The 9,799-nt window shown below is 34.4% G+C and overlaps 1 pseudogene; it reads right to left on the bottom strand.

Annotated features, from left to right (window-relative positions):
- Positions 1-5,174: 5,174 nt before the first annotated feature.
- On the bottom strand, positions 5,175-8,369 carry LOC126723482 (feruloyl CoA ortho-hydroxylase F6H1-2-like; annotated as a pseudogene).
- Between the last annotated feature and the right edge of the window lie 1,430 nt (positions 8,370-9,799).

Raw genomic sequence — 9,799 nt, 5'->3', positions numbered from 1 at the left:
CAAGGGGAACACCTTCGTTCCTTCAAATCCCACGAGAGGGGCGTTCGTTTGTGTTAACTGTTCTCTGTCAATTCTCATTTGCTGGAACGCCGGGTAGTATAGTATGTCTGCTGAACTACCGTTGTCAACAAGGACCTGATGCATGTTATAATCTCCTATTTGCAAGCTGACTACAAGTGCGTCGTCATGCGGATGGTGAAGTCTCTGAGCATCATCTTCTGAAAATCCGATGATGGGGTTGTCTATTTGTGGCATTTTAGGTACAGACCTTGTAAGTTGGATGTTATGGACCGTTCTGAGGTAGGTTTTGCGGGCTTTTTTGGAAGATCCGGCCACGGCAGTGCCCCCTACGATCATCCTTATGTCCCCTATAGGTGGTCTAGGGCGCTCGTTCTCCTGTCGTGGGACTTGCTCCTGGGGCAGATCGGTTCTTTCCTTATTGACGAACCTCTGTAGCTTCCCTTGTCTAATAAGAGCCTCAATCTGCTGTTTCAGATCATAGCAGTTGGCTGTGTCGTGCTCGTGGTCTTGGTGGAAGCGACAATACTTGTCCCTTGGCCTTTTGTTGGGATCTCCTTTTAGCTTTCCAGGGAACGCCAGGGCTCCTTCATCTTTGATCTACATTAAGACTTGATCTATCGGGGCAGTTAATGGCGTGAAGCTCGTGAACTTCCCAGCAGGGGTCAAGAGTGTCTTTCATCTCGTCGATTTCCGGTTCTGGCCATCTTTCGCCCTCTATCCTGTCGTGTGTCCTCCTGCCTTTCCCTCTTTCTGGGCTTCTCCTCGTGGGCCAGCAATGCATCTTCCGCGTTCATGTATTTGGTGGCTCTGTAGAGCACGTCCGACATGGTTTTTGGGTCGTTATTGTATAAAGAAAACAAAAACTTACCCTTCCGTAACCCGTTAGTGAATGTTGCTACGAGTATCTTATCATCCGCTTCATCAATTGAAAGGGCCTCCTTGTTGAAATGTGTTATGTAGGATCTCAGCATCTCATCTTCTCGCTGCATGATGCTCATTAAGCACGCAGTAGACCTCTTGTACCTATGTCCTCCAATAAAGTGCGAGGTGAACTGGGCGCTTAACTCCTTGAAAGTGTTGATGGAGTTTGGCGTTAATCTGTTGAACCAAATTCTTGCTAGACCCTTCAACGTCATAGGAAAAGCCCTACACATGATTTCGTCTGGTACTCCTTGAAGGTGCATCAGGGTCTTGAAAGTTTCAAGGTGATCGAAGGGGTCCTTGACCCCGTCGTAGCTTTCGATCTGGGATATGCGGAATTTCTGTGGTAGGGGGAAAGAGTTAACGGAGGTAGTGAACGGTGAATCGGTCCTGTTTACTAGGTCATCAAGATCATTGGACACTCGTCCCTTAAGGGCATTCATCATGACCTCCATCTGTTCTTTCATCACCTGTATCTCTGCTACAATAGGTGGAGGGGCCGTTTCCATGAGAGATGGAAGGCTCATATTTTGCCACTCTGGTTTGCTTGGGGCGTTACTGCCCTCTGGCCTCTTTTGTTCCCTTCATTCGGCACTGGTACCTTCTCGATTTTCCTCTTGAACATTGTGTCCTGCGTCCTTTTGGTGTAGTTGTTCCTCTAGATCATGGTTTTGTTTTGTGAGACGTTCCACTGCTGCAATGAGAGTTTGGACCTGCCTCTCCAATGCCGTGGATTACGGCAGTTTGTCTCCTTGAACATTGTTGGTTGTAGTCATCGAACGAGTGAGTACCATGCAACTCCTATGTCCGGGAAGTGATAATCTGGCTAAACTCGATGTTCCCCACAGATGGCGCCAACTGATGATGCCGTAAAATCACCAGTGAGCTAAACGATCCTCGCACGCTTGAAATAGCGACCTGCAAGAAGAAAGAAGTGATCTAACAGAGGGCAACGGTGTGTTGCCGGCCAAATACCCTCCGAAGGTCAAGTTAGAATTATTCTCAACTCTAGAGTGCTAGAGAGGGGTAAATCATGCGTCCCTTGATTTGTGAGGGTATTGGGGCTTTTATAGTAGTAGAAAGTTGGCCTCTCTTCCTTGATGTAGAAGTCTTTTCCTTATAGAAATCCTCTTGAATAATCCCAAACGTGATGGACAAGACTTTTCCTTGTAGAAAAGGTCTTTCATTAGCGCGCGTATCTTCCGGAATTCTTCTTGTGCTAGGATTCCTATTTCCTTTGGGATTCTACCAGGATTCAGTCGTGTGTAGCAAGTATTTCAAGTCAGGGTTTCTGCTATGTCCTGGGCTTACCCACTGTCGGCACATGGGCTTAGGATCCGTCAGGCCCAACATAACGAAGGTTCGTCATGCCAATTTTTACCCCTTCAGGTAACTTGAAACCTTCTTCTTCTTTTTTTAAATATTTTTATTTTATTTTATATATATAGAAGAAATTGAGGCTCTTAAAATTTTTTTTTTTTTTTTGCTCTAAAAAAAAGAAAAGAAAGATCATATTGGTCTATGTCTTAATACTAAAAAAAGATGAAGATTAATTTTTCAAAGTAGTGTTGAGATATTTTACAAATTATACAACTTATAGAAAAATCATTAATGCAGCTTATAGAAAAAGCAATAAATTAGATCACTACATAATGTAGCTTCTATTAATGTTACATCACTAAATAAATTATGATTAAAGTATATTTACAAAATTGATAAAGTTTATCAACAAAATTGGTTGTAGTCTAAGGTTGAAACCATACTCAATATCTTTTTATTGGATGTGAATTTTGATAAATCTACAATTGGATTACATCTTCTTCTTGTATCTTACAAGCTTGCAAAATTTCTAAAAAATTAAGGATCAACAGCTATGTCATCAAAAAAATTTTTAAATTGCAAATTTCTGTAGTTTAAAATTATGAATCAAATATAAGCTTGTAGATATATCATATAGTAAATAATATCCGATTGACACAAAATTTGACATGTAAAAAACATGCAATTCAACGATTAAATTTTCAAAATATATAATAATGTTTATTTTGTTGAGTAAGGTTATAGTTTTAACCTAAAACCAATTTTGTAACTAAACTTTGTCCATAAATTTTTATTAGATGATTATTATGACACACAAGCATGCAAACTCACACACATAAGCACGTGTGCACACACATGCATGCATACATGCATGAACTCACACATATACTCAAAGGTTTGATCATATAGGAGGGTGTAGTTTATATATGTGTATGTGCGCGCGCGCGTGTAGTGTGTTATATTTTAACTAAACTAGGTTTCATATTCTGTGATATTGATGTTTTAATATATGTTGCTCGAAAGATTTATTATTTTTAGGAATTGTAATATATATATATACCGAAGTTTCTGAAACTCTCACAATTTTCCACGTCAACACAATATTTAAATAAAATTATTTTTGTTTAATCCAAACTTAACAAAGAGTGAAACTCTATCTCTCTAACAAGTCCAATTTAAACTCAAACTTATCATTTTTTTTAACAAAATTATTTTTTTTAACCCAAACTTAACAAAGAGTGAAACTCTATCTCTCTAACAAGTCCAATTTAAACTCAAACTCATCATTTTTTTAAAAAAAATTATTTTTATTTAATCCAAACTTAACAAGGAGTGAAATTTTATCTCTCTAACAAGTCCAATTTAAACTCAAACTCAAACATTGATATTATTATTATTATTATCATCATCATCTCTCTACTTCACCAACGTAATATTTTATGATAGGGTGCAAACTTATAGCTATGGATTATTCTTTTGAATGTAATCCAATCTTCTTCTTTTATTTTTCTATTTTTTAGTCATATATATTTTGTTTTGTTTCAATAATTTCTAAGCAGTGAATCCTTTGATTCTTTAATATTTTTTGGTCTTTCAAAAGTTTTAATATTTGAATTTTTGAGTTAGTTTTTTGCAGTATCTAAAATTTTCTGATAAATTTTTTGTAAACCATTACATGTTCAAGCAAAGGCTTTTTCATCAAATTGTAACACAAATTGAAGTCATACAAGTGTAAATCATGTAATTGTGTAATTTCTTAATCAATTTAAGATTTTATAAAATTATTTTAGTCTATCTCATAAATAGGTAGGTTTCCGTGCATAACATGGATTAGCGATTAGTTAAATTTTGTTAAATTTACGAGCAAGGTTGCAGGATTAATTGTAGAAAGTGGGCAATAAGTTTTTGCATTTCTATGAGAAGTTCTATCATCTATGGCATCATCGATTCCCACTAATATACGTCGTTGATAGTTAGCATATCACACGTAACAAGGTCAACTACTTTCACTGCCCTCTTGGATCTCCAAGCAACAAGGTGAATAAACATGCATGTGTGAAGATCCACTCTAGATTTCTCCACATCCTGTCTAGCATAGACGTGATTCTTTTGAAATGGATTCTCTATTTTTTAATAGATATCGAGTGTTCACCTTTAGATAATTCTAGGATTGATATCTAAGTTAGAATTTCTCCTAGAACGGTAAACAAGCTAAGTCGAATATTAAAAGTTTAGATTTTCGTTTATTTAATTTTATTTTGAATACGAATGAAAGTCAAACTCATCACTATATATTTAAGTTTAGTTAATTTCCTTGTCAAACAAGCCCATGATATGAGCTTATTAACTTATTCTTTTTGAATTTATGGTAAAATTATGATTTTTTTTTTTTTTTTTGTCATTCGCAAATGAGTAATTTTTAGATACATCCGGAGCATAAGAAATGATGCTCCCTTATCTCACATTTATGATAGAGTCCACTCAACAAATTCATGGTGATATCTATCATGAATGTAAGATGAGGGAACATCATTTATCTATGTTCCGAGAGTACTTAAGAATGTTTCCTCACAAATTAATGCTAATAATTAATAACTAAATTATACTTAGAATTATATTATTTTTTTTTACAAACAATTAGAATTATACTATTCAAGCTAATTATATAAATTTTTTGTGTTTTCAACTTTCAAAAACACAAAAATTTTGTTCCCCCTTTCCATCACCCAAACTCAAATTTTTGAGTTTTGAGTGATGGAAACAACACTCATAAACCAAGCCAAACACTTTTTATTTTTTTTGGGTGGTTCCCACGATATTTGGTTTATGAGTGATGGAAACTGAGTTATCATTTCCCAATAGCCTTGGAGTAACTTGCACAATGTGACCAGTCAGTCATAAATTAATGGAGATTATGACAAAGCATAACGATAGCACGTTCAACAACAATAAAAAACAATAAGAAAATAATAACAATAAATAGTTTAGATCCTCTGGAGTACTTATAGCAACTCTGGAGTACTTATAGCAACTAGAATGATATTTATTATCTGAATTTCCAAATACATTTGTTCAAATGCAAATATAAATTAAGTCAGTGTATCATATTTTGGCAAATTCAACAATGTTCTTTCCATCGTGACCCTTGCTGACGAAATGCTTGAAGAAATCTGAGTAGACAACATGCTTGTATATTGGTGTCTCCCCACTTGCTAACACTTCAGGTAGAGGTCCAATTGTCGCATCAGATCCTGGGTTCACAAAAAATGGGATTGAAACTCTATTCTTGCTTCTGTTTGCAATTGCCCTGGCTCAATGCTTTTGTACTTGTCATTGCTCATTATTTGTAGCACATCCCCAATGTTGATGACTAGTGCTCCAGTGACTGGGGGGACATGGATCCAGCTATCCCTCACTAGTTACTCCATGTAAAGTCCACCGGTCTCATCTTGGAGAAGGATTGTTATGGTTAATATGTCGGAGTGGCGGCCTACTCCGGCAGTGAGATCAGGGCTTGGACAACAGGGATAGTAATTTAGGCTAAGAATTGGTGAAGCCATTAACTTGATTTCTGTTGTTTTGTCGATTTCTTCCACGCCAAGTCTCTTCAGTAACACCTCTAGGAGCCTTTTGGTCACGAGTTCAACCTTTTTTTTTTTTTACGTATTCTAGCGCTTGTTCTCTATATGGTTTGAAAACATGATTTCATGATTCTACAACTTTAACCAAAATCATGCTTTGAAAACACAATTTCGGTCCATGTGAAAGTGTATGATGAGCACACAATTTCAGTCCATGTGAAAGTGTATGGTGAGCACGTAATAAGGAGTGTGTGACTATCGTTATTTTTTGACTAATCTCCAATGAGTGAGATTTTTCTATGTCAATAGATACCAATTAACTACAAGACAAAATCTTTTAGGGTGGTCTATGAGTGTTGGCTAGAAGACCCGAAGCTAGAACTTCATGAATCATACTAGACTTGAAAACCACTGGACAAACCCTTGAGATTGTCATCCCAAAGATCTTATAGCTTGCCAAAAATCAACTCATTTGAATGAGTCTAAGACATTATATAAAGTCTCATTTTTATTTATTTATTTATTATAATGATCAATCTCGGACTATTGACAACCTTTAACAAAGTTTGGTCAGATTATATTTTAGATTAATCTTCAGTAACTGAAGTTTTACACATATGAAGCTTTCTTCTTGCTAATTAAGGTCACAGATTTTAACAACCATCGCTTTAAAAAGGTTTTTAATTCAAGCAGTTAGCGTTATTTTGGGATCAAATATAAAAGGATATAGAAAGAGGGGTGCAAAAAGAGGAAAGAATAGTTAAAAATATTATCAAGTTGCCCCTGTTCCCAGATTATACCCTTGAGGGAGCTAGTATCTTATGCGCTTGACGCATAAGAGATTTTCCATCTTGGAGAATTTCAATTACTAACAATATATATTTAATCTTATTCCCACCCTTATGGTAGTCATATCTGATATTTTTTGTCTCAGAATGTGTTTCATTTGTTTATTTTTAAACTTTCGTTATTTAATAAGAAAAATAACAAGAAACAATATAACAGGTTTTGATTTATATAATATAAAGTGAACTTAAATATTCAACGCGGGACAGAAAAATTGTATTATCTAGAAGTGTATAGACTTTGATGTCATTTAAAATTCTAAATAAAGTGATATTTTGTATATCGATCATGGCTTCAATTTAAAAAGTATTGGACTATCCAATTTAGCGAGAAATTAGACTATTTTTTGATTCTTTGACCAGAAATTAGACTATTTTTTGATTCTTTGACCGTTTCGGTTTTTAAATACTGAAAAATGAAAACAATAAAATCTTAGCATCAAATGTAGAGAATCCATAATATTTTTATTTACAAAATCATAGATTCCATATATATTTCCCATCATCTATACTATATATAAGAGGATTGTCCTCTTTTAACTGAATTTTTATGTGGTTTTAAAATACTCTCATTGATGAAAAATAACTTCATTTAGAAATAATATCATAAATGTCAAATAACATATTTCATTTTGAATTAAAAAAAAGAGAACTCCTAAAATTTAGATTTTTTTTTCCTTTACGTTCAATAAAGAAATTATAATTACAACTTATCTCTAAAGTGATTCTAAAAAAAAAAAAACTTATTTCTAAAGTTCATCATTTTTATTTGTTTGAATATTTTTTTTTCTAAATTATAATAGATACAAATTATTAATCTTAAAAAAAAAAAAAAAGAAAAAAAAAAAAGAAAAAAAAAAAAAGTAAAGTAAAGTAAAGTAGGAGAGCGTCAGAGGCTAATGTCATATGTGTAAAACACTAAATTGTGCCTTGATCTAGTTACTTAAATAAAAAAAAATTTATACATCACTGTCAGTTTACCTTCTCCTGTCTCTATGTGAATATTTAAATACTTAGTATTCTAAATAAATAAAAAAGCTAAAGAGCCTTACTTGCATACGGGAGGCCAGAAAGCAGAAGCCTGATCCTCAGAAACCCAAGAGAGTCTAAGGAAATCTTTCCATTCCAGGACCTTCTCTGCTTGAGGACTAAAGCTTGTACACAAGCACACAGCCTCAGAAGGAGAGTTTTCTTTTAGATACTACTTTCTTTCTTCAGATGGTAGCTGAAAGAAGCTATGAGCTGCGTTCCTCAAGTTTTCTAGAACCTCCAAAGGCACCCCATGATTGACTATCTGGAAGAAACCCCATTTGCTAGCAGCATCACAGATTGAATCTACAACCTTTGGGTCATCCCAGTTTGAGACATCGACGATGGGAATGGAATTCTCCGGTTGGAATTTGGTTGGGTCTAGTCTTTCTTCAAGAGGTTGGATGTAAGGCTCTGGAACAGTTTCTAGGCCTGTATCTACAAGACCCTTTACTCCGTTCCCTTTGTGCACCACAAAATCAATGACATCGGAGGAGGAGGGGGAGATTGGCGGAGACATTGGGTTGTTGATTTGGTGGGAGGAGAGGAAAAGGAGCAAAGGCTATATAAATATTGACAGCAAACAGTTGAGAAGTGGGTGTAATAGTGTGCAATACTGCAGCCAGGTGGGTGAAGTATTGACATCTCAGTGGACACTTGTTTTGCATGCGAATGCACTTTATACCCCAAAAGCCAACCTCCCTCACACACGTGTGTGTATATATATATTTATATATTTATTCTAAAAACACAACTTTTGTACCAAAAAATGGTGGGTGAAGTATTGACATCTCAGTGGACACTTGTTTTGCAATGCGAATGCTCTTTATGCCCCCAAAAGCCAACCTCCCTCACACACGTGTGTGTATATATATATTTATATATTTATTCTAAAAACACAACTTTTGTACCACAAAAATTTGTCTGTGACGGGTCAATTGAGCGGCATTAAAATTGTGGCAAAATTTGTGTTTATTTTTCTTAATAAATAAATGTTAGCCAACATTTTAAAAAGGACTTTGTCACTAGTCACCATTCACTTTTTTTTTTTCATAAATTATCCATTGACTACAATTTTTGAGAAATTATCTTATGAAACAATTGTTTGTAGCTACTTTATTACAATATGCGGACTTGGAACTCCTCATATTTATGAGTCCTACATGTTATGATGAGTGACTAAAAATAGTTACTCAAAGGTGCTACCTCCCAATCTTCATGGTTGGCTTCAAAAGTGAGATACAAATATAAATCTAGTTTTTTTTTTTTTTTTTTTTTTTTTTTTTTTTTTTTTTTTTTTCTAACTTATTTAAGTAAAAGTTAAAATTTTTTTTTCTTTTCTAAGTATGGCTAGTTAAAATCTCACAATTTAAAATGAGTTTCATGTTTAGATATGAATTGTCTAAAATAAACAATTTCAAACGAACAATTAGTAAAAATAAATTGGCTGTAACTTCTCTCGTGTAAGTAGAAAAGGTAATATAGTTTTGCACACATTAGCTAGGAGAGCTCAATTCTCCTCAAGTATGATGGTCTGGATGAAGTTTGTTCCACCAAACATTGATGATTTTATAAGTGCTGATTTAGCACGTTCCTAAATAAAACTTTCGGATGAATTTCTCAAAAAAAGGGGAAAAAAAATGAAGGTTCATATATAATTTAGTAGTAAAATAAGCTCATGAAAATAACTTATTGGAGCTTTTTATTATTATTATTCTACTTTAACATTCTAAAACAATTTTACTTGTTCCTCCAACCCAAGACAAGTGTCTTGGTATGAAATAGGAAAAAAAATTAGGGCTAATTTCACTTAATCTACATGTGGTTTAAGGTGGTTTAAGGAGGTTGTATTTTTCCCATTTGTGATTAGACAGTATCACTTTATCCGCTTGCGATTAATTTTATTGCAAAAACGTAACCCACCTCCCTGTTCATCATTGAAAAACCAATTAAAACACATCAAAACATTAAAGAAAAGCTAAAAACCTCTTGAGAAAAACTGTCACTATAGAGAAATTCATGTTCAATAGAAGAAAATTCTTCAAAAATTATTTTGATTGAAGTGTTAGGGTTTTAATACTA

The sequence above is a fragment of the Quercus robur genome, chromosome 1 (assembly GCF_932294415.1).
Source record: "Quercus robur chromosome 1, dhQueRobu3.1, whole genome shotgun sequence".
Lineage (NCBI taxonomy): Eukaryota > Viridiplantae > Streptophyta > Magnoliopsida > Fagales > Fagaceae > Quercus > Quercus robur.
Note: the sequence above shows the minus strand (reverse complement) of the source record. Positions and strands in the feature narration are given on the sequence as shown.